We start from the raw sequence: 25756 nt of genomic DNA on the forward strand, positions 1-25756 counted from the left end.
TGACTGATTTTCTTGATGTTTGTTACCCTATTTTTTTTATTTGCTTGTCTTTGCAGAATCCCCCAGCCAGGGGTCAAACCTGAGCCTCCAGAGTGGGAGTGACAAGTCCTATATACTGAACCACCAGAGATTTCCCTTGCCTCTAGGAATATTAATTGATGTGAGCTCTATGGAGGTCTCTGCCTTGAGGCCAAGACCCAACTCCACCCAGCAGCCTGTAAGCTCCAGTGCTCAAGGCCAAAGTCCAAAGAACCAGATGGTCGGGACTACAGTCCTACCAATCATCAGAGAGGATGACTGATGTTGTACTAAGAGACCCCAAAACACGACCCCTGACAGAGCCTTGTCCACCAGAAAAATAATATTGAGATCCACCCACAAGAGCATGGGCAAAAGGAGGCCTAAACAAGGCCCTGGACCACCCTCATCCACCAGGAGGCAGACACCAGAAGCAAGAGGAAATATGACCCTTCTGCCTGTGGAAAGAAGACCCCGAGCACAGTAAATTAGACCAAATGAGATGACAGAGAAATATGGTGCAGAGATAGAAGCGCATTAAAAACAAACAACATGAAATAAATGAAGAGGAAATAAGCAATAAACCTGAAAAAAGAATTCAGAATAATGACAGGAAAGATGACCCAAGATCATGGGGAAAAAATGGAGGCACAGAGTGAGAAGATATAAGAAATGCTCAACAAAGACACAAAAATAAAGAACAAAGAAACAGTGATGAGCAACAAAATGACTGAAAGGAAAATACAAAAGAATGGATCAACAGCAGAATAAGTAAGGCGAAAGAACAAATGCGTGAGCTGGAATATAGAATGGTGGAAATAACTGCCATGGAACAGAAAGCAAACAAACAATAAAAGGACAGAAAGAACGCAAGGACAGTCTCAGAGAGCTCTAGGACAACATTCAATACACCAACATTTTAATTAGAGGGGTCCCAGAATAAGAGAAAGAGAAAGGGTCTGGAAAAGTATTCAAAGAGATTACAGCCAAAAACTTTCCTAAAATGGGAAAGAAATAGTCAACAAAGTCCAGGAAGTGCAGAGACTCCCATATAGGATAAACAAAGAAGAAATGCTGAGGCACATACAAATCAAACTAAAACAAAAACATAATAATTCAATACAAACAAAAATAATATAAAAGGTAGTAACAGAAAAACATCAAGTAATATACAAGAGAATCCAATTAAGGTTATCTGCTGAATTTTCAGCAGAAATTCCGCAGGCCAGAAGGCAGTGGCAAATATATTCAAAGCAATGAAAATTCTATAACCAAGAATAATATACACAAGGCTCTTGTTGAGATTTGATGGAGAAAACTAAAGCTTTATGGACAAACAAAACCAAAAGGAGTTCAATACCACAAAACCAACTTTACAACCAAAACTAAAGGAACTTCTCTAGGCAGGAAAAACAACCGGAAAAAAAAATTAAAAAGACCTAAAAAACAAACTCAAAACAATTAAGAAAATGGCAACAGGAACATACAAATCAACAATTACCTTAAATGTAAATGGATTTAATGATCCAGCAAAAAGACACAAAATAGGCGAATGGACACAAAAGCAAGACTCAAACATATGCTATCTCCAAGAGGCTCTATTCAGACCTAGGGACACACATAGACTCAAAGTGAGGGGATGAAAAAAGACATTCCAAGCAAATAAAAATCAAAAAGCTGGAGTAGAAATACTCATATCACACAAAATAGACTTTAAAATAAACTCTTACAACACACAAGAAAGATACTATATAAAATCCAAAACGAAGAAATAACAACTGTAAATATACATGCACACAAAATAGGAGCACCTCAATATATATGGTAAATGCTACAGATTTAACAGGGCAAATTGACACTAATGTAATAATAGTGAGGGGACTTTAACATGCCACCTCCACCAATGGATAGATCATCCAGACAGAAGATTAACAAAGAAATACAACTCTTAAGGGACACATTACACTAGATAGATATAATTGATATTTATGGGACATTCCACTTGAAAGTAGCAGAATACACTATATTCTCAATTGTACATGGAACATTCTCCACGATAGATCACATCTTGGGTCAGAAATAAACTCTTGATAAATTTAAGAAAACTGAAATCGTATCAAACATCTTTTCCAATCACATGATAAGACTAGATATCAATTACAGAAGAAACACTGTAAAAAACACAAACTCATAAAGGCTAAACAATAGGTTACTAAATAGTCAATGGATCACTGAAGAAATCAAAGAGAAGATCAAAAAACCTAGAAACAAATGACAATGAAAATACAAGACTCAAAAACCTGTGGGACACAACAAAAGCTACTTGTAAGAAACTTAAATCTATATATGCGATACAATCTCACCTCAGAAAATACAAACATCTCAAATAAACAATCTAATCTTACACCTAAGCAACTAGAGAAAGAACCAAAACCCAAAATTAGTAGAAGGCAAGGAATCATAAAGGGAAGAGCAGAAATAAATGAAACAGAGATAAAAAAAAATAGCAAAGATCAATGAAACTAAAAGATGAATCTTTGAGACAATTAAGAAATGATAAACTTTTAGTCAGATTCATCAATAAAAATATAGAGGTTATCCAAATTAATAAAATTAGAAATGAAAAAAGAAAAGTTACAACTGACTCTACAGAAATACCAAAGATCACAAACCACTAAATGCTAATAAAACAGACAACCTAGAACAAATGGACACATTCTTGGAGAGATACAGCCTCACAAGACTGAACCAGGAAGAACTAGAGAGTATAAACAGACCAATCACAGATACTGAAATTGAAACTGAGACTGCAAACCTTCCAACAAACAGAAATCCAGGACAAGAAGGATTCACGATGAAATTCTATCAAACACTTAAGAGAAGAAATAACACTTACCCTTCTGAAACTGTTCTAGAAAACTGCAGAGTAAGGAACACTCCCAAGTTCATTCCACAAATCTACTATCACACTGACACCAAAACCAGAAAAAAAAATCACAAATCACAAAAAAGAAAAATGCTGGCCAATATCAGTGATGAATATAGATGTAAAAATCCTCAATAAAATATTAACAAACTGAATCCAAGAACATATTAAAATCATCATCTTACATCATGATCATCATACATCATATCAAGGGGAATAACCCCAGGGATGCAAGGATTTTTCAATATGGCAGAGAAGAAAAAGAAATAAATGGAATTCAAATAAAAAGAGAGGAAGTAAATGTGTCTTTGTTTACAGATGACATGATACTGTACACAGTAAAGATTCTACTAGGAAGCTAATAGAGCTTCTCAATGAACTTTATTAATTTGCAGGGTAAAATATTAAATCATGGGAAGTTCTTGCATTCCTATATACAAACAATGAAAGATAAGAAAAAAGTTTAAGGAAACTACCCTATGTATCATTACAATGAAAAGAATAAAATACCTAGGAATAAACTGACCAAAGGAGGCAAGACTTGTACTCAGAAAATTGTAAGAAACTGATGAAGGATATATTATAAAAGACAGATGTAGAGATATACCATGTTCTTCAGACTGGAAGATGAAAATATTGTGAAAATGTCTATACTGCCCAAAGCAATCTACAGATTCAGCACAATCCCTATCAAATCACTGATGACATTTTTCACAGAATTAGAACTGACATGGGATTAAACTCCAAAATATACAAACAATTAATGAAGGTCAATATCAATAAACAAACAACTCAATCAAAAAATGGGCAGAAGTTCTAAATACACAATTATTCAAAGAAAATGGTTAAAATCATTTTAACCAATACAAATGGTTTATTAGCTCATTTTAACCAAAATGAGCTAAGCATCACTTATTACTAGAGAAATACAAATAAAAACTATAAAAAAGTATGACTTCACAAGGGTCAGAATGGTCATCATCAAAAAAATCTACAAGTGATAAATGCTGGAGAGGATGGATAAAGGGAACACTATTACCCTGTCGGTGGGAATGCAAACTGAGTATGCAGATTTCTTTAAAAACTGAAAACAGACCTATCATAGGATCCAGCGATCCTACTCCTGGGCATATGTCCAAAGAAAACCATAATTTGAAAAAATATATGCATCCCAGTGTTTACTGCAGGACTATATACAATTCCCAAAACATGGAAGCAACCTAAACTCCCATTGGCAGTGGAATGTTTAAAGACACGTAGTACATATATACAATGGAATATTACTAAGCCATATAAATAATGAAATTGGGTCATTTGTACTGATGTGGATGGATATAGTGTCTGTCATAGAGAATGAAGTAAATCAGAAAGAGAAAAGCAAATAACCTGTATTAATGCATATATATGGGATGTAGAAGAATGTTACTGATGAACCTATTTGCAGGGCAGCAACAGAGACGAAGACATAGAGAATGGACTTGTGGACACAGCAGGGGGAAGAGGGAAGATGAACGGATAGAGCAGCATTGACATATATAAAACACCATGTGTAAAATAGCTAGCTAGTGGGAAGCTTCTGAATAACACAGGGAGCTCAGGTTGGTGCTTGTGATGACCTAAAAGGATAGAACATTGAGGGGTGGATGGGAGGCTCAACATGTAGGGGACATATGTATACTTACAGCTGATTCATGTTTTGTAAAGAAACTAACTCAACATTGTAAAGCAATTATCCTCCAATAAAAACAAAACAAAACCAAGAAACAGTCTGTTTCTTCCCACAGAGTTTTAAAACACCTTTTGCATAACAATTTGTACATATTCTAACCTTGTTTATGCTTGAAATTAAAAAGCATCATCATAAAAAAGATGTAGTATATATATATTCAATGGACTATTACTCACCTATTAAAAATAAAAAATAATGCCATTTGCAGCAACATGGGTGGACCTAGACATTCTCAAACTGAGTGAATTAAGTTAGACAAATGAAGACAAATATCACATGACATCACTTATATGTGGAATCTTAAGAAAAAGGTTATAAATGAACTTATTTCCAAAGTAGAAATAGAGTTACAGATGTAGAAAATAAACTATGGTTACCAAGGAGTAAGGGGGAGTGAGAGATAAATTGGAAGACTGGAATTGGCACATGCACACAACCATATATAAAACGGATAACTAATAAGATCTAATCAATAGCACAGGGAACTCTACTTACTACTCCTTAATGGCCTATATGGGAAAAGAATCGAAACCCTGGAAAAGAATATGTGAATGTTATATATATACACACACACATATATATACTGTATGTGTGTGTGTGTATATATATATATATAGTATGTATATGTATTGTATATACATATATGTGTGTGTATATATATGTACATATATATACATATATACAGTATATTTGAAACTAACACTTTAAATCAATTATACCACAATTAAAATTTGAAAAAAAATGTAGGGTAGCTTTTGACATTAAAAAATAGAATCCATCCATATATTTCTTACAAGCAACACACTTCAGAACTAAAGATGCAAATAGTGAGAGGGCAGAAAAAGATATCTTATGCAAGAGAAAACAGAGAGAAATCTGGGGTGGTAATACTCATATCAGACAAAGCAGACTTTAACATGAAGGCTACTACTAGAGAAAGAAAGGCATTATCAATATATTGATAAATGGATGAATACAGAAAGGATATAACATTCATTTATATATATAACTAATATAGGAATATCTAAATATTATAAAACAGACATTAATAGACATATAAGTAAAAATGCAAAATACAAAGGTAAGGGACTTTAACATCCCAGTTAAATCAATGGATAGAACATCCAGACAGAAAATAAGGCAACAGTGGTCCTAAATGACACATTAGACAAGACAGACTTAACAGATAATAGAGGATATTCTGTCTAAAATCAGCAGAATATACATTCCTTTCAAATTCACATGGAACGTTCTACAGGTGGATCACATGTTACAGGACACAAAGTAAGTCCTAACATTTTTAAGAGGGTAGAAATTATATCAAGCATTTACTTCTGACCACAATGGTATGAAACTAGGAATCAACTACTCGTAGAAAACAACACAAAGTACAAACATGTGGAGACAAAATAATAAGCTACTAAAAGGAAAAAAAAAATAGTTCTTTCAAGAAAGAAATCAGAGAATGTGTCAAGTCAAAGGAAAATGGAAACACAACTTTCCAAAATGTATAGCATTGAGCATAAGCAGTTCTAGAGGGAAAGTTATAATGATGCTATCATACTTCAAAGACAAAAGAACAATCTCAAATAAATAGCTAGCCTATCATTTAAAGGAACTACAGAAAGAAAAAGAAAGGCCAAAGACAATAGGAAGAAAGAAATACTAAAGCTCAAAGAAGAAATAAATAAAATAGAGACCAAAAAATAAAATAGAAAGATTAGTGAAACCAATGGCTGAATTTTCAAAAATAAAAGCAAAACTTACAAACCTTTAGCCAGGCTTACCAAAAAATTAAAAGATAGAGAAAACCAAAACAAACAAAATAAGAAATGAAAGAGAAAAATTACAACCAATATCACAGAGAAATGAAAAATCATAACAGTATACTAAGAGCAGTTATAGGTCAACAATTGGAATGACCTAGAAGCCCTGGAAAAATTTCTAGAAACACAAAATCTTACAAAACTGAATCAAGCAGAAATAAATGATCAAAACAGAACAGAACAATCATTTCCATTGAAATTAAATAGCAATCAAAAAATTGCCAGCAAAAAACAGTCCAGGACCAGATGACTTTATGGCAGAATTCTACAAAACATACAAAGAAGAGATAATATCAATCCTTGTCAAACTATTCCAAAAACTTGAGGAGGATGGAATATTCCAAATTCATTCTACCAGGATACCATCACCCTTAAAACCAAAGACACTATAAAAAATTAACTGAATCACTGTTCAATATAGGTGCAAAAATCCAAGAAAATATTAATACCAGCAAGCCAAATTCAACAATACATAAAATGATCAAATACCATGATCAAGTGGGAGTTATTTTAGGGATGAAAAGATGGTTCAATATCCACAAATTAAATAATTTAATACAGCATATTTTAAAAAGGAAGGATAAAAATCATGATCATATCAACAGATGCAGAAAAAGTACTTGACAGAATTCAGCATCCATTTGTGATAAAAATATACATTAAAATTGGTATGGGGAGACATACATCAACATAATAAGGCCATATATGCCAAAACCATAGCTAACATCACAGTCAATGGTGAAAAACTTATAGATGTTCCTTTAAAATCAGGAACAAAGGAAAAAAGGATATTGACTACTTCCACATTTATTCAAATTGCATTGGAAGACTGAGAGCATCTGCAGTGATTTTGGAGCCCAAAAAAAGTCTGACACTGTTTCCACTGTTTTTCCATCTATTTCCCATGGTGATGGGACCAGATGCCATGATCTTCGTTTTCTGAATGTTGAGCTTCAAGCCAACCTTTTCACTCTCCTCTTTCACTTTCATCAAGAGGCTTTTGAGTTCCTCTTCACTTTCTGCCATAAGGGTAGTGTCATCTGCATATCTGAGGTTATTGATATTTCTCCCAGCAATCTTGATTCCAGCTTGTGCTTCTTCCAGCCCAGCGTTCCTCATGCCATAGGACTGTAAAAGGTCAGTCTTCATTCCAATCCCAAAGAAAGGCAATGCCAAACAATGCTCAAACTACCGCACAATTGCACTCATCTCACACGCTAGTAAAGTCATGCTCAAAATTCTCCAAGCCAGGCTTCAGCAATATGTGAACCATGAAATCCCAGATGTTCAAGCAGGTTTTAGAAAAGGCAGAGGCACCAGAGATCAAATTGCCAACATCCACTGGATCATGGAGAAAGCAAGAGAGTTCCAGAAAAACATCTATTTCTGCTTCATTGACTATGCCAAAGCCTTTGACTGTGTGAATCACAATAAACTGTGGAACATTCTGAAAGAGATGGGAATACCAGACCACCTGACCTGCCTCTTGAGAAACCTGTATGCAGGTCAGGAAGCATGGAATGGGTGAATTTAACTCAGATGACCATCGTATCTACTACTGTGGGCAGGAATCCCTTAGAAGAAATGGAGTAGCCATCATGGTCAACAAAAGACTCCGAAATGCAGTACTTGGATGCAATGTTAAAAATGACAGAATGACTTCTGTTCATTTCCAATGCAGCAGCAGTAGCAGCAGAAAAACAGAACAGCTACTTGTAAAAGAATGAAACATTATAATGGAGATCTGAGACACTGTAATCAAACAAGAAAAGAAACAAACATCACCCAAACTAGAAGGGGAAAAAATAAGACTGTCACTATTTGTAGATAACATGATTTTTGTTGTTCAGTAGCTCAGTCTTGTCCAACGTTTTGCAACCCCATGGACTGCAGCACATGAGACTTCCCTGTCCTTCACAATCCCCCAGAACTTGCTCAAATGCATGTCCATCAAAACGGTGATACCATCCAACCATCTCATCCTCTGTTATCTCCTTCTCCTCCTGCCCTCAATCTTTCCCACCATCAGAGTCACCAATGAGTCACCTCTTTGCATCAGGTGGCCAAAGGAATGGAGCTTCAGCTTAAGCATCAGTCCTTCCAATGAATATTCAGGATTGATTGCTTTCACCTTCATCATCAAGAGGCTCTTTAGTTCTTCTCTTTCTGCCATAAGGGTGGTGTAATCTGCATATCTAAGGTTATTGATATTTCTCCCGGCAATCTTGATTCCAGCTTGTGCTTCCTCCAGCTCAGCATTTCTCATCACGTACTCTGCATATAAGTTAAATAAGCAGGGTGACAATATACAGCCTTGACGTACTCCTTTTCCTATCTGGAACCAGTCGGTTGTTCCATGTCCAGTTCTAACTGTTGCTTCCTGACCTGTATACAGGTTTCTCAAGAAGCAGGACAGGTGGTCTGGTATTCCCTTCTCTTTCAGAATTTTCCACAGTTTGTTGTGATCCACACAGTCACAGGCTTTGGAATAGTCAATAAAGCAGAAATAGATGTTTTCTGGAACTCTGTTGCTTTTTCGATGATCCAGCAGATGTTGGCAATTTGATTTCTGGTTCCTCTGCCTTTCCTAAAACCAGCTTGAATATCTGGCAGTTCACGGTTCATGTATTGCTGAAGCCTGGCTTGGAGAATTTTGAGCATTTCTTTACTAGTGTGTGAGACGAGTGTAATTGTGCAGCAGTAGTTTGAGCATTCTTTGGCATTGTCTTTCTTTGGGATTGGGATGAAAACTGACCTTTTCCAGTCCTGTGGCCACTGCTGAGTTTTCCATTGCTGGCATATTGAGTGCAGCACTTCCACAGCATCATCTTTTTAGGATTTGAAAGAGCTCAATGGGAATTCCATCACCTCCACTAGCTTTCTTCATAGTGACGCTTCCTAAGGCCCACTTGACTTTGCATTCCAGGATGTCTGGTTCTTGGTGAGTGATCCCACTATCATGATTATCTGGGTCATGAGGACATTTTTTGTACAGTTCTTCTGTGTATTCTTTCCACTTCTTAATATCTTCTGCTTCTGTTAGGTCCCTACCATTTCTTTCCTTTACTGAGTCCACCTTTGCATGAAATGTTCCCTTGGTATCTTTAATTTTCTTGAAAAGATCTCTAGTCTTTGGTGTAACCACAGTGAAAAACAGTACAGAGGTTCCTCGAAAACTAAAAACAGATGTACCATATGATCCAGCATTTCTACTCATAGAGTATATTGGAAGAAAATGAAACACTTAGCTTGAAAAAAAAATACATATACTCGAAGGTTTATAGTAGTATTATTTACACTGTCATATATGAAAGTAACTTAAGGGCCCATGAATAGGTTAATAGGCAAAAATGCCTGCAAATGAATCAGTGTGATATGCCACATTAACAAATTAAAGAATAAAAGCCATGCAATCATCTCAATAAATGCGAAAAACAAACTTTGATGAGATTCAAAATCCATTTAGATAAAAAAAAGCTTCAGAAAGTGGGCATGGAGAGATAACATACCTCCAGATAATAAAGGTCATATATGATAAACACATAGCTAGCACCACGTTTCGGAGAAGGCAATGGCAAGCCACTCCAGTACTCTTGCCTAGAAAATCCCATGGATGGTTGAGCCTGGTGGGCTGCAGTCCGTGGGGTCGCTAAGAGTCGGACACGACTGAGCGACTTCACTTTCACTTTTCACTTTCACACACTGGAGAAGGAAATGGCAACCCACTCCAGTGTTCTTGCCTGGAGAATCCCAGGGACTGGGGAGCCTGGTGGGCTTCCGTCTATGGGGTCACACAGAGTCGGACACGACTGAAGTGACTTAGCAGCAGCAGCAGCAGCAACACCATGTTTAAAGGTGAAAGGCTTAGAGCATTTCTTCTAAGATCAGGAAGAAGGCAAGGATGCCACCTATCACCACCTTTATTCAACACAGTTTTGCAAGTCCTAGTCACAGAAATCAGAGAATAAAAATGTAAAAGAAATCGAAATTGCAATGGAAGAAGGAAAAGTGTCACTGTTTATAAATGACATGATACCATACATAGAAAATCCTCAAGACACTACCCAAATCTACTAGAGCTCACCAATGAATTCAGCAAATTCCTGGATACAAAATTAATACAGAAACTTGTTTTCTTTCTCTACACCAACAACAAAACATTAGAAAGAGAACTTAAGGGAACAATCTCATTTACCGTGACATCGAAAAGAATAAAATTCTTAGGAATAAACCAATCAGAGGAGGCAAAAATAATCTGTACTGTGAAAACTTTAAGATGCTAATGCAAGAAACTGAAGATGACACTGTGAGATGGAAACATCTACCATGTTATTAGAAGAGAAGAATCAATACATTGTTAAAGAGATCATACTACCCAAGGCAGTCCCTATTAAATTACCAATGGCATTTTTCAGAACTGGAACAAATCTTTTTTCAATTGGTATAGAAATAGAAAAGACTGTGAATAGCCAAAAATTAATCCTGAGAAAAAATTGTAGAACTGGCAGAATCAGGCTGCCTGACTTCAGACTATACTACAAAGTTACAGTATCAAGAATGTGATACTGGCACAAAAACAGACACAGATCTACGGAATAGGACAGAGAGCCCAGAAAAAACCATGCACTCAAGATAATTTAATCTACAAGAAAAGAGACAAAAATAAACAAGGGAGAAAAAACACTCTCTTCAATAAATAGCACTAGGAAAACCAGACAACTACATGTAAAAGAAAGAAAGTAGAAAGTCTCCTCACAACATTTACAGAAATAAACTCAAAATGGATCAAAGATATAAATTTAAGACTCAGTTCAGTTCAGTTCAGTTCAGTCGCTCAGTCATGTCCAACTCTCTGCGACCCCATGAATCACAGCACGCCAGGCCTCCCTGTCCATCACCAACTCCCGGAGTTCACTCAAACTCACATCCATCGAGTCGGTGATGCCATCCAGCCATCTCATTCTCTGTCGTCCCCTTCTCCTCCCGCCCCCAATCCCTCCCAGCATCAGAGTCTTTTCCAGTGAGTCAACTCGTCACATGAGGTGGCCAAAGTATTGCAGTTTCAGCTTTAGCATCAGTCCTTCCAATGAACACCCAGGTCTGATCTCCTTTAGAATGGACTGGTTGGCTCTCCTCACAGTCCAAGGGACTCTCTAGAGTCTTCTCCAACACCACAGTTCAAAAGCATCAATTCTTCGGCGATCAGCTTTCTTCACAGTCCAACTCTCACATCCATACATGACCACGGGAAAAATCATAGCCTTGACTAGATGGACCTTTGTTGGCAAAGTAATGTCTCTGCTTTTTATTTTTTTTTTTAGGTAATTAATTTATTTTTTATTGGAGGCAAATTATTTTACAATATTATATTGGTTGGTTTTGCCATACATTGATATGAATTTGCCCCGGGTTTTAGTATGCTATCTAGGTTGGTCATAACTTTCCTTCCAAGGAGTAAGCGTCTTTTAATTTCATGGCTGCAATCAGCATCCGCAGTGATTTTGGAGCCCAAAAAAATAAAGTCTGACACTGTTTCCACTGTTTTTCCATCTATTTCCCATGAGGTGATGGGACCAGATGCCATGATCTTAGTTTTCTGAATGTTGAGCTTCAGGCCAACCTTTTCACTCTCCTCTTAAGACTAGATACCATAAAATTTCTAGAGGAAAACATAGTCTGACAAAAATCACAGCAATATATTTTTAGATCTGTCTCCCAGAAAAGTAAAACTAAAATAAACAGAACCTAAGTAAACTCAAAAGCTTTCGCACAGCAAAACAACAGTCAAAACGACCTAATGGATTGGAGAAAATATTTGCAAATGATGCAACTGACAAGGATGTAATTTCAAAAATAGACAAATAGCTCATACAGCTTAATACTAAAAAAAAAACAACAACAACCTAATCCTGCAATCCCACTCTTGCACATATATCTTGAGAAAACTCGAATTCTAAAAGATTCATGTACCACAATGCTCATAACAGCACTACTTACAATAGCCAAGACATGAAAACAAAGTATCTGTTCACTGAGACATAAAGATGTGGTATATATGTGTATATACAATGGAATATTCCTTAGCCATAAGAGAATGAAATAATGCAATTTGCAGCAACATGGATGGAGCTACAGGGTAGTACACTAAACCAAGTAAGTCAGACAAAGACAAATACCATACGATATCACTTATTTGTGAAATCTAAACAAATGATACAAATGAACTTATATACAAAACAGAGCCGACTCACAGACACAGAAAACAAACTCGACAGTTATCAAAGGGAAAGCAGGGTCAGGAATAAATTAGAAGTTTTTGTTTAACAAACACACGTCACTGTACATAAAACAGATGAACAACAGGGACCTACTGACCAGCACAGGGAACCATATTCAGTGTTTTGCAATAACCTGTAAATGCAACAGACTCTGAAAAGGAAACGTGTATACATCACAATCATTTTGCTATATACTTGAAACTAACCCATCACTGTAAATACATCAATCAAAAAGACGATGTGGTGTATGTGTGTGTGTGTATATATATATGTAAATATATAATGCAAAATTACTCAGCCATACAAAAGAAAGAAATTTTGCCACAACATGGACAGACTTGGAGGGTGTTACGTTTAGCGAAAAAAATCAGACAGAGAAAGACAAATACTGTATGGTATCACTCATATGTGAAATATAAGATATAAGAAAAACATGAATATATAACAATAAAATCAGAGTCACAGATACAAAGAACAAACTAGTGATTACGAGTGGGGAGACAGAGGGAGGAATGGTAAAACAGGGGTAGGGGATAAAGAGATACAAACTACTATGTATGAAATAAATAAGCTAAAAGGAGTCATTGAAGAGAGAGGATATAGCCATTACTTTATAACAACTTTAAATCTATAAAATATGAATCACTAGGTTGCAACCCAAAACTAACACAATACTGTACATCAGCTAAACTTCAATTGAAAATAATTAATTAATATAAAACACATAAATCAAAACAAACAAAAAAATTGCCCTTCATCAATTCATATGGTTCATGTGCAGTTGTTGGTACCTTACGTCCCTCTCCAAGTGCACTTGACAACAGGACTTCTGCTGAAACTATCAAGAAAGGCAGTGTAACCGCCTGAAAGAGCAGGTGGTTGAGCCCATGGAGACTTGGTCCTGTTGGGGGCCACGTTGGTTCAGGAAGAGAGAGCCTGCCTGAGAAAGAAGCTCGCACAGAGGAGAGGGAGAGTCTTTAACGCAGAGTCTGAGCACTGACACTTAGTCGCGCTGGAAGCAAGGGATATCCTTGGACTTATCAGTTACTTAAGCCCAGAAGTTCCTCTAGGCTAGTCTGAGTAACTAGAAAAGAGTTCTGAAGAGTACAAAGGTTAGCTCTGGATGGTGATATTTTAGGAGATATTCCTGCTTTTGTACTTTTCTGCCTTGTTTGTAGCTTTTACAATAAATATGTATCATTCTTTTCTAAAGTAGAAATGAAACTACAACACAACAAAACAGCAGTATTGGGGATATCACCCTGCTGCTAAGTCGCTTCAGTCGTGTCTGACTCTGTGCGACCCCATAGATGGCAGCCAACAGGCTCCCCCGTTCCTGGGATTCTCCAGGCAAGAACACTGGAGTGGGTTGCCATGTCCTGTGATGCATGAAAGTGAAAAGTGAAGTCACTCAGTCGTGTCCGACTCGTCGTGACCCCATAGACGGCAGCCAACATGCTCCTCCGTCCATGGGATTTTCCAGGCAAGAGTACTGGAGTGGGTTGCCATTGTCTTCTCCTGGATATCACCCTAGAAAAGAATTAATTCTACAATCTTTGGATCTCTTAAAGTCAAAATAAAAGAAAAAATTCTAAAGTCATCTTGGTTATACTAATATTCCAGACAAGAGAACCTGATCCAGGTGGAAAGCTCATAAGAAAGGAAGTCTCTCCCCTTGACCACTGAAAATTCCCAAAACTTGCCATTTACCATTAGGAAAGTCTTCCTTAGCTTTAAGTCTGAATGCTCCTGGCTGACTCTTCTTATTCTCCTCTTGGTCCAGAGGCACAGGTGCTCATCTGGCCATATTTCCACAGGGACCCTTTCCCTTCTTATATTTGGTCCTTAAAAAACAAGCTATCATGTGAGACATCCAAAAGAAGGGGTCAGGCCTTTATATTGTGCATAGAAGGAAGCAAGAAGGCGGCAAGCTGCGTTTAGACTTTAAAATAACAACCTCCCTGCTTGAGCCTTCCTGAATGGGGAAGTCTTTTCCTGTCAGCTGGAGCTGCCTGTGGGAACTTTATTCCCATCCAAGTGGTGTCACAGTCCCAGGTAATAAACAGACTGTTCTGACCACTGACGACAGGCCAACGTCTGATGTCTGGACACTCCCACCTTCCATGACTGTGGTGGTATGGCCTTATGAACCCCAATGTATATACCTATTTCTAAGGCACCTGAGACTTTCATCTCAAAGCACACAAAACACCAAGTACATTTCCACATGCACAGTGACTCTACTTTTGAATCACCAAAAAAGATTAAGTGATCGAGGTCAGGGGCAGCGGCCAAGAGGAGCTACCCTATGTCCAAGGAACAGTGGATGTTCAGGTGCAGGAGGGCCGAGAGGAGCTACTCCACATTCTAGGTCAGGAGGGGCGGCCATGAGGGGATACCCCTTGTCCAAGGTAAGGAGTAGAGGCTATGCTTTGCTGGAGCAGCCATGAAGAGATACCCCACGTCCAAGGTAAGACAAACCCAAGAAAGACAGTAGGTGTTGCAAGAGGGCATCAGAGAGCAGACACACTGAAACCATAATCAAAGAAAACTAGCCAATCCGGTCACACAGACCACAGCCTTGTCTAACTCAATGAAACTAAGCCATGTCATGTGGGGCCACCCAAGACAGACAGGTCATGGTGGAGAGGTCTGACAGAATGCGGTCCACTGGAGAAGGGAATGGCAAACCACTTGCCTTGAGAACACCATGAACAGTATGAAAAGGCAAAATGATAAGATACTGAATGAGGAACTCCCCAGGTCGGTAGGTGCCCAGTATGCTACTGGAGATCAGTGGAGAAATAACTCCAGAAAGAATGAAAAGATGAAGCCAAAGCAAAACAATACCCAGTTGTGGATGGGACTGGTGATAGAAGCAAGGTCCAATGCTATAAAAGCAATATTGCATAGGAACCTGGAATGTCAGGTCCATGAATCAAGGCATTTTGGAAGTGGTCAAACAGGAGATGGCAAGAGTGAAAATTGACATTCTAGGAATCAGCAAACTAAAACAGACTGGAGTGGGTGAATTTAACTCAGATGACCATTATATCTACTACTGTGGGCAGGAATCCCTTAGAAGAAATGGAGTAGCCATCATGGTAAACAAAAGAGTCCGAAATGCAGTATTGGATGCAATCTTAAAAACAACAAAATGATCTCTGCTCGTTCCCAAGCAGACCATTCAATATCACGGTAATCCAAGGCTATACCCCAACCAGTAATGCTAAAGAAGCTGAAGATGAACAGTTCTCTGAAGATCTACAAGACCTTTTAGAACTAACACCCAAAACAGATGTCCTTTTCATTATAGGGGACTGGAATACAAAAGTAGAAAGTCAAGAAACACCTGGAGTAACAGGCAAATTTGGTCTTGGAGTATGGAATGAAGCAGGGCAAAAGCTAATAGAGTTTTGTCAAGAGAACACACTGGTCATAGCAAACACCCTTTTCCAACAACACAAGAGAAGACTCTACACATGGACATCACCAGATGGTCAACACCGAAATCAGACTGATTATACTCTTTGCAGCCAAAGATGGAGAAGCTCTATACAATCAGAAAAAACAAGACTGGGAGCTGACCGTGTCTCAGATCATGAACTCCTTATTGCCAAAATCAGACTTAAATTGAAGAAAGTAGGGAAAACCACGAGACCTAAATCAAATCCCTTATGATTATACAGTGGAAGTGAGAAATAGATTTAAGGGACTAGATCTGATAGATAAGAGTGCCTGATGAACTATGGACGGAGGTTCGTCACATTATACAGGAGACAGGGATGAAGACCATCCCCACGGAAAAGAAATGCAAAAAAGCAAAATGGCTGTCTGAGGAGGCCTTACAAATAGCTGTGAAAAGAAGAGAAGTGAAAAGCAAAGGAGAAAAGGAAAGATATAAACATCTGAATGCAAAGTTCCAAAGAATAGCAAGGAGAGATAAGAAAGGCTTCCTCAGTGATCAATGCAAAGAAAAGGAAGAAAACAACAGAATGGGAAAGACTAGAGATCTCAAGAAAATTAGGGATACCAAGGGAACATTTCATGCAAAGATGGGTTCGATAAAGGACAGAAATGGTATGTAACTAACAGAAGCAGAAGAGATTAAGAAGAGGTGGCAAGAATATACTGGAGAACTGTACAAAAAAGTGCTTCATGACCCAGATAATCACGATGGTGTGATCACTCACCTAGAGCCAGACATCCTGGAATGTGAAGTCAAGTGGGCCTTAGAAAGCATCACTACGAACAAAGCTAGTGGAGGTGATGGAATTCCAGTTGAGCTATTGCAAGATGATGTTGTGAAAGTGTTGCACTCAATATGCCAACAAATTTGGAAAACTCAGCAGTGGCCACAGGACTGGAAAACGTGTCTTCATTCCAATCCCAAAGAAAGGCAATGCCAAAGAATGCTCAAACTACCACACAATTGCACTTCATCTCACACGCTAGTAAAGTCATGCTCAAAATTCTCCAAGCCAGGCTTCAGCAATACATGAACCATGAACTTTCAGATATTCAAGCAGGTTTTAGATAAGGCAGAGGAATCAGAGATCAAATTGCCAACATGAGCTGGATCATGTATAAAGCAAGAGAGTTACAGAACAACATCTATTTCTGCTTCATTGACTATGCCAAAGCCTTTGACTGTGTCGATCACAACAAACTGTGGAAAATTCTGAGATGGGAATACCAGACCACCTGACCTGCCTCTTGAAAAACCTATATGCTGGTCAAGAAGCAACAGTTAGAACTGGACATGGAACAACAGACTGGTTCCAGATAGGAAAAGGAGTATGTCAAGGCTGTATATTGTCATTCTGCTTATTTAACTTATACGTAGAGTAAATCATGAGAAATGTTGGACTGGATGAAGCACAAGCTGGAATTAAGATCGCCAGGAGAAATATCAATAACCTCAGATATGCAGATGACACCACCCTTATGGCAGAAAGTGAAGAGGAACTCAAAAGCCTCTTGATGAATGTGAAAGAGGAAAGTGAAAATGTTGGCTTAAAGCTCGACATTCAGAAAACTAAGATCATGGCATCTGGTCCCATCACTTCATGGCAAATAGATGGGAAAACAGTGGAAACAGTGTCAGACTTTATTTTTCTGGGCTGCAAAATCACTGCAGATGGTGATTGCAGCCATGATGTTAAAAGATGCTTACTCCTTGGAAGGAAAGTTATGACCAACCTAGACAGTATATTAAAAAGCGGAGATATTACTTTGCCAACAAAGGTCCATCTAGTCAAGGCTAAGGTTTTTCCACTGGTCACATATGGACGTGAGAGTTGTACTGTGAAGAAACCTGGGTGCCGAAGAACTAATGCTTTTGAACTGTGGTGTTGGAGAAGACTCTTGAGAGTCCCCTGGACTGCAAGGAGATCCAACCAGTACATCCTATAGGATGTCCTGTGTGTTCATTGGAAGGACTGATGCTAAAGCTGAAAGTCCAATACTTTGGCCACCTAATGCAAATAGTTGACTCATTGGAAAAGACCGTGATGCTGGGAGGGATTGGGGGCAGGAGGAGAAGTGGACGACAGAGAATGAGATGGCTGGATGGCATCACCGACTCAATGGACCTGAGTTTGAGTGAACTCCGGGAGTTGGTGTTGGATGGTGGTCTGGCGTGATGCGATTCATGGGGTCTGAAAGAGTGATACACGACTGAGCAACTGAACTGAACTGATAGTTTTTCGATTTAATATTTAATCGGCAGCTATCCTCACATTTCTATGAATCACATCTTCAGATATTTTTGAAAACTCTGCAAGAAGTATCCGCAGTAATTTGTAGCCGTGCAAATGTATGGGGGAAAGAGGATAAGGATGTAATCAATCTAGACAAGAAAAAGTATGTCTTTGAAGTGAGGACAGAGGTCAATTGTTATAGGCACTTTCACTGAAAAATAAAATGAATACTAAAGCAAACCTGAGACAAGTAAAAACCATTAACTATGGATTCAAGAAGCAACCACTTTAAAAAAAAATGGCTTATTCAGGGGACCATTCTATAATGTCTTAATATAGACAGGTAATGTTGTATTGTGGAAAGAGGTGAAGCTAGGAATCAAAATACTTGGGTTTGATCATAAACTGCAGCACACCAGGGTACACTGGCCTTCACTACCTCCCTGAGTTTGCTCAAATTCATGTCCATTGAGTCAGTAATGCCATCCAACCATCTCATCCTCTGTTATCCCCTTCTCTTTCTGCCTTCAATCTTTCCCAGCATCAGGATCTTTTCCAAAGAGTTGGCTCTTCACATCAGGTCACCAAAGTATTGTAGCTTCAGTTGCAAGAGCAATCCTTCCAATGAATAGTCAGGGTTGATTTCCCTGGTTAACTGGGATTAACTGGTTTGATCTCCTTGCTCTCCAAAAGACCCTCAAGCATCTTCTCCAGTACAATTCAAAGCATTAGTTCTTCAATGCTGAGCCTTCTTTATGATCCAACTCTCACATCCATACTTGATTACTGGAAAAAACATAGCCTTGACTATACAGACCTTTGTTTGCAAAGTGATGTCTCTGCTTTTTAATATGCTGCCTAGGTTTGTTATAGTTTTCCCCGCAAGGAGCAAGCATCTTTTAATTTTTTGGCTATAGTCACCATCTGCAGAGATTTTGGAGCCCAAGAAAATAAAATCTGTCACTGTTTCCATTTTTTCCTCATCTGTTTGCCACGAGGAAATGGGACCAGATGCCATGATCTTCACTTTTTGAATGTTGAGTTTTAAGCCAGATTTTTCATTCTCCTCTCTCATCCTCATCAAGAGATGTCAGGGGATGTTCAACTTTAAGGGACCCAATATGTTGCATTTTCTTCCTTTGTGTGCTGTTTCTCAAGGACTCTCTGTTCCTGTCAGTTCCTGGAATACAGGAACGAATAGAGTTGCATGCAGCTCTCAGGACTGAGATCATGCGAAAGAGACCTGCTTGGACTCCCTTCAGTGACTCCCGTCAGGGACTCTCTTCAGCGACCTTGTACTTAATAGACTATCCATTTTGCTGCAACTGGTGGAATTTCATTCTTTTTAATGGCTGAGTAATCATTTTACTGAAGATAAAAAAGCATGCATTTCTGCTAATAAAATACCCTTGTTCCACTAGAGACCTGGCTCCCCCATATCCTTCTTTCGTCTCCAGCAAGTTCTTCGGAGTGTGGAGGCCTACCGAGCTCACTATCTTGCCCAGGCTTTCAAGACCTCCTTGAGAGGACACCCTGTGCCTTCGTGAGAGGTACAAGTCCTGTGTATGGGCTTTATTGGTTTTCCATGTAACCCAAGGGATATTGCTCTTTCTCTCTCTTTTTCTTTCTTTTCATCGATTCCAGTCCCCAGGTCCCAGTCTGTAAAAGACTGAAATAAGTGGTGCCCAAAACAGGGTTCACTCTCGGCAAACAGGATGGAGTGACTGGGACCTACTGAGGTCGGTAAGTGCGAGGTTATGGGACAAACGGTTGGAAAGCCCCACCATTTTTCTATTTTACTTCATCATTTATTTAAGGTTCAAGGACTTTTGGTTTTGCATCAATGCACAGAGGCATGCCTTCAAACTGGTTGAACATAATCCCTGGTTCCCTGATGAAGGAAGTTTTGATTTAGAAACTTGGCACCGGGTTCAACAGAATGTTGAACGACCCACTAAATGGGGAAAAAATATTATAATAGACTGCTGGCCCCTATGGGCTCTCATTAAAGCTGTGATTCTGCCATTTCAAGGTAACTCTAGCCCCCAACCCCCCGATATTCGATAACAGGCGGAACACTTGTTACGTGAATATGAATTAGATGATGAAACTTTACAAAAGGCTCAGTTAGAACAACATAAAATATTTCAAAATTTTCCCACCAGCCCTGCCCCAAGTGCTCCTCCTCCTCTAGCAACATGCACAAAACCAAAAGTCCGCTCAATTCAAGAACAAGATGACCCTGACGATAATTCTCCTGAGGCTCTTTTTGACACTAAGACTGACGATACTTTTCTTGATGACAATGATAAGCCTTTGGCACACACCCGTATTTATGAGAAAATACTATCCACCCCTTTCCCTGGCAACCAAATTCTCCTAAAAGCAGAAGAAAATGAAAAGAGTTAAAGTTTAGGCAATCCAGGGCCCTATAAAGAGGAAGCAAACATTCTCACTCATGCTTTCCTTAAGCCTTGTGCAACAATGTATCTTGTCAGAGAACTGACCTTTCTTTAGGTCCAGAACTAATGATGACACAGCACTTTGTCTTACTCATGAAAATGCTTTTCTTCAGTTCAGTTCAGTTCAGTCACTCCGTCGTGTCCGACTCTCCGCGACCCCATGAATCACAGCACGCCAGGCCTCCCTGTCCATCACCAACTCCCGGAGTTCACCCAAACTCATGTCCATAGAGTTGGTGATGCCATCCAGCCATCTCATTCTCTGTCGTCCCCTTCTCCTCCCGCCCCCAACCTTTCCCAGCATCAGAGTCTTTTCCAGTGAGTCAACTCGTCGCATGAGGTGGCCAAAATGATTATAATTATAACAAATTTTGCCTGGGAACCTGTATCTCAAGACTTGTATCCCTGATTACACATTAAGAGTATATTTTGCCCAGAGATGTTGTCTGGAACTTGTTCTCCCTGGCTAATCTTGTGCCAAAGTTATCTCAGGATGTACGTCTTGGGAAAGGGCCTAGTGGAACTCTTAAAACGTTGAGGTATTCTTTTTATCTAGTCTCAGCAGCTAGTTGAGAAATATATAAGGTCCCACTTAAACTAGTGAGGCGGATACTCTTTCTACCCCCTTCTGATGTCTATATCAGAAGCTTTCTCTGTTCTGTCACTTTAAATAAAATTTTGCACACAAAGTTCTGAATTACTGAGACCTACCTTTGGTCCCGGAGTTAACTCTCCTTCAGAGACCACTAATCTGGCAGAATCGTTCCTGTACGGTATCATCTTGGGGACTCACTGAGCAATTGAAAGGAGATGCCCTTGAAGTTTGGAATCGAGTTACTCCTCAAGGGGAGCCTAAAGGCAGCTATACAAAGATATTCCAAGGGCCTAATGAAGCCTATGCTGATTTTTTAGCTAGATTGGAAGTTGCTATTTCCCATAGTGGTATCAGAGCAGAGGCCATAATGCAACTAGGAAAACTACTTGCTTATGAAAATGCAAATCAGGAATGTCAAAGAGCTATTGCTTCAATTCATGAGACTGGGACTGTTATTGATTATTTGAAGGCTTATCACAATATAGGATCAGAAACTCAGAAAATGCAAATAATAGCTAAAACAGTGGCTGCTGCTTTTAAAAGGGAAATGAAGGATATTTTGCATGTGGGGACAAGACCCATTTAAATGCCCTAAATGGCACACAGAAAAAATTAAAACTGTTAAAAAAACCTCCAGGAATCTGCCCTCATTGCCATAAAGGGATACATTGGGCCAGGGAATGCTGATCTAAATATGATGTTGAAGGGAAGTCTATTTCGGGAAACTTCAAGCTGGGGACTCCCCAGGTCCCCATCCACAAAACCCAGGGACAAACTCCATCTTTTCCCTCAAACCCTCAACATCTGGCAGTGCTGCCGTCGATATACCAGCCCTAAATGATTTTCTTCTTTTCCCTCAAGCAATCCCTTCTAGAATACCTACTGGACTTTTTGGACCCCCTACCTCCACAAACCTTCAGCCTTTTACTTGGCGCATCTAACTTGACTTCTAAGGGAATTACTGTTCACCCTGGAATAATTGACTCAGATTATAAGGGAGAAATTCAAATGATGATGTCATCTCAGATACTATGGAAATTCAAAAAAGGGGACAAATTTCCCAATTACTTCTTTTACCTTACATTTCTATTAACTCCTCTAATGACATACCGACAGATTGATTTGGCAATACAGATCAAAAACAATCCTTATGGACATCGATAATATCTGAATATGCACGACCAAATATATATATCAAAATTAATGGCAAAAGATTTTCTGGTCTCCTCGATACTGGATCTGATATTACTATTATTTCCAAACATTTATGGCCCAAATCTTGGCCTATACAGAGAATTTCTTGCCAAATTACAGGAATTTCTCAAACCAAAATACAAGAAATCTATCAAAATATTCAAATTTATCCTTCTGAGGGACTGGAAGGCCAGCCTACAACATTACAAACTTATGTGATAGACGCACCCCTTAATCTAATAGGAAGAGATTCACTTATGCAATGGTAAACTCAAAGATATATTCCACATTTTTCCTAGGAGCCACTGCTCATTTGACAAACAATGCAATTATTAAAATAACTTGAAGGAATGATGAGCCTATTTGGACACAGCACTATCCCCTTACAAAAGAGAAATTGGCTACTAAAGAACTTATAACAACACAATTGGAATTAAAACATATTGAGGAATCTTATTCCCCTTGGAACTCTCCCATTTTTGTTATAAGAAAGAAATCTAACAAATGACATCACTTCAGTTCAGTTCAGTTCAGTCGCTCAGTTGTGTCCAACTCTCTGCGACCCCATGAATCACAGCACTCCAGGCCTCCCTGTCCATCACCAACTCCCGGAGTTCACTCAAACTCATGTCCACAGAGTCGGTGATGCCATCCAGCCATCTCATTCTCTGTCGTCCCCTTCTCCTCCCGCCCCCAACCCTTCCCAGTATCAGAGTCTTTTCCAGTGAGTCAACTCGTCGCATGAGGTGGCCAAAGTATTGGAGTTTCAGCTTTAGCATCAGTCCTTCCAATGAACACTCAGGATTGATCTCCCTTAGAATGGACTGGTTGGATCTCCTTGCGGTACAAGGGACTCTCAAGAGTCTTCTCCAACACCACAGTTCAAAAGCATCAATTCTTCGGTGATCAGCTTTCTTCAAACTCTCACATCCATACATGACCACGGGAAAAACCATAGCCTTGACTAGATGGACCTTTGTTGGCAAAGTAATGTCTCTGCTTTTTAATATATTATCAAGGTTGGTCATAACTTTCCTTCCAAGGAGTAAGCGTCTTTTAATTTCATGGCTGCAATCAGCATCTGCAGTGATTTTGGAGCCCAAAAAAATAAAGTCTGACACTGTTTCCACTGTTTTTCCATCTATTTCCCATGAAGTGATGGGACCAGATGCCATGATCTTAACAGACCTTAAAAAGTTAATGCATCTAGGAAACCTATAAACGCATTGCAACCAGGAATTCCATCACCTACCACTATTCCTCAAAACTGATATATTATTATTATAGATTTACAAGATTGCTTTTTCACTATACCTTTACACCCTCTAAACCAAGAGAGATTTGCTTTCTCTCTTCCTTATCCTAATCACACCGGGCGTCATAAATGGTACCAGTGGACTGTACTACCTCCAAGAATGATAAATTCTCCCACCATGTGCCAATACTATGTAACCAAAGCCCTTAAATCTGTAAGAAGACAATTTCCTAACTTTCTTGTTATTCATTATATGGATGATATTTTGTTTGCCGCTCCATCTGTTTTAGAAACTCAACAAATGTTTGACAAAGCTCAACAATACTTAAAAGACTCTGGATTAATCATTGTCCCTAAAAAGATTCAAACCTCTACACCTTACCATTGCTTAGGATTTGTTGTTAATAGACAACATATTAATCCCCAACTAACACAGATTCATACCGATATATTATCAACCTTGAATGATTTTCAAAAACTTTTAGGTGATATAAACTGCATTAGACCCTCTTTCAGTTCAGTTCAGTTCTGTTCAGTCGCTCAGTCGTGTCCGACTCTTTGCAACCCCATGAATCACAGCACACCAGGCCTCCCTGTCCATTACCAACTCCCGGAGTTCACTCAAACTCATGTCCATCGAGTCAGTGATGCCATCCAGCCTGGGGGCGGGAGGAGAAGGGGACGACAGAGACCCTCTTTAGGCATTGCAAATTATCAACTGACCAATTTATTTAAAACTTTAAAAAGAGATCCCGATTTAAAGAGCCCTCTTTCACTTTCACAGAGGCACGAGAGGAACTCTGTTTAATACAAAACAAATTGCAAAAACAGTTTCTTACTCGTATTAGACTTGATTTACCTCTAGAGTTATTTATACTCCCCTCTCTCCATTCCCCCACCGGACTTCTTGCCCAACAAGAATACCCAATAGAACGGATCTACCCATTTTAGAAGGACAAGGTTACTTACGCCCTATCTTGATTTGAACACTCTAATAATTATCAATGGGAGAAATAAAACTGAGACTCTAATTGGCTTTGATCCTCATAAAATTGTAATACCTATTAATAAATCTCAATTCCTCAATGTACTACAAACTTCTACCAATTTCCAAATAGCCTTTCTGGAATTTTTTTTTTTATCAGCTATCTTTTTTATTTTTATTTATTGAAGGCTAATTATTTTACAATATTATATTGGTTGGTTTTGCCATACATTGACATGAATCCGCCCCAGGTGTACATGAGTTCCCCCTCCTGAACCCCTCCTCCCACCTCCTTCCTCCCTTTATCCTCCCTCTGGGTTATCCACACACACCAGCCCCGAGCATCCTGTAACATGCATCGACCCTGAACTGGTGATTCATTTCACATGTGACAACATACATGTTTCAATGCCATTCTCCCAAATCATCCCACCCTCACCCTCTCCCACAGAGTCCCAAAGACTATTCTATATTTTAAAGAAATTTCATTTCATTATCCTTCCGACAAACTCTGGAATCTCTTTAAAAATACTGAATTTATTATCTCTCACATTATCAGCTCACAACCAATACCTCAAGCTGATATTTTCTATATGCTGCTGCTGCTGCTAACTCGCTTCAGTCTTGTCTGACTCTGTGCGACCCCACAGATGGCAGCCCACCAGGCTCCCCCGTCCCTGGGATTCTCCAGGCAAGAACACTGGAGTGGGTTGCCATTTCCTTCTCCAATGTGTGAAAGTGAAAAGTGAAAGTGAAGTCGCTCAGTCATGTCCAACTAGTAGCAAC

General features: G+C 38.9%; 1 protein-coding gene across 1 annotated transcript in view; it reads right to left on the minus strand.

Annotated features, from left to right (window-relative positions):
* GABRG3 (gamma-aminobutyric acid type A receptor subunit gamma3) overlaps positions 1-25756 on the minus strand; it is an 876540-nt gene that overhangs the window by 595196 nt on the left and 255588 nt on the right. The gene's annotated exons all lie outside the window — the stretch shown is intronic.

The sequence above is a fragment of the Moschus berezovskii genome, chromosome 21 (genome assembly GCF_049115385.1).
Source record: "Moschus berezovskii isolate FMDL1 chromosome 21, NW_MosBer_1.0, whole genome shotgun sequence".
Classification (NCBI taxonomy): domain Eukaryota; kingdom Metazoa; phylum Chordata; class Mammalia; order Artiodactyla; family Moschidae; genus Moschus; species Moschus berezovskii.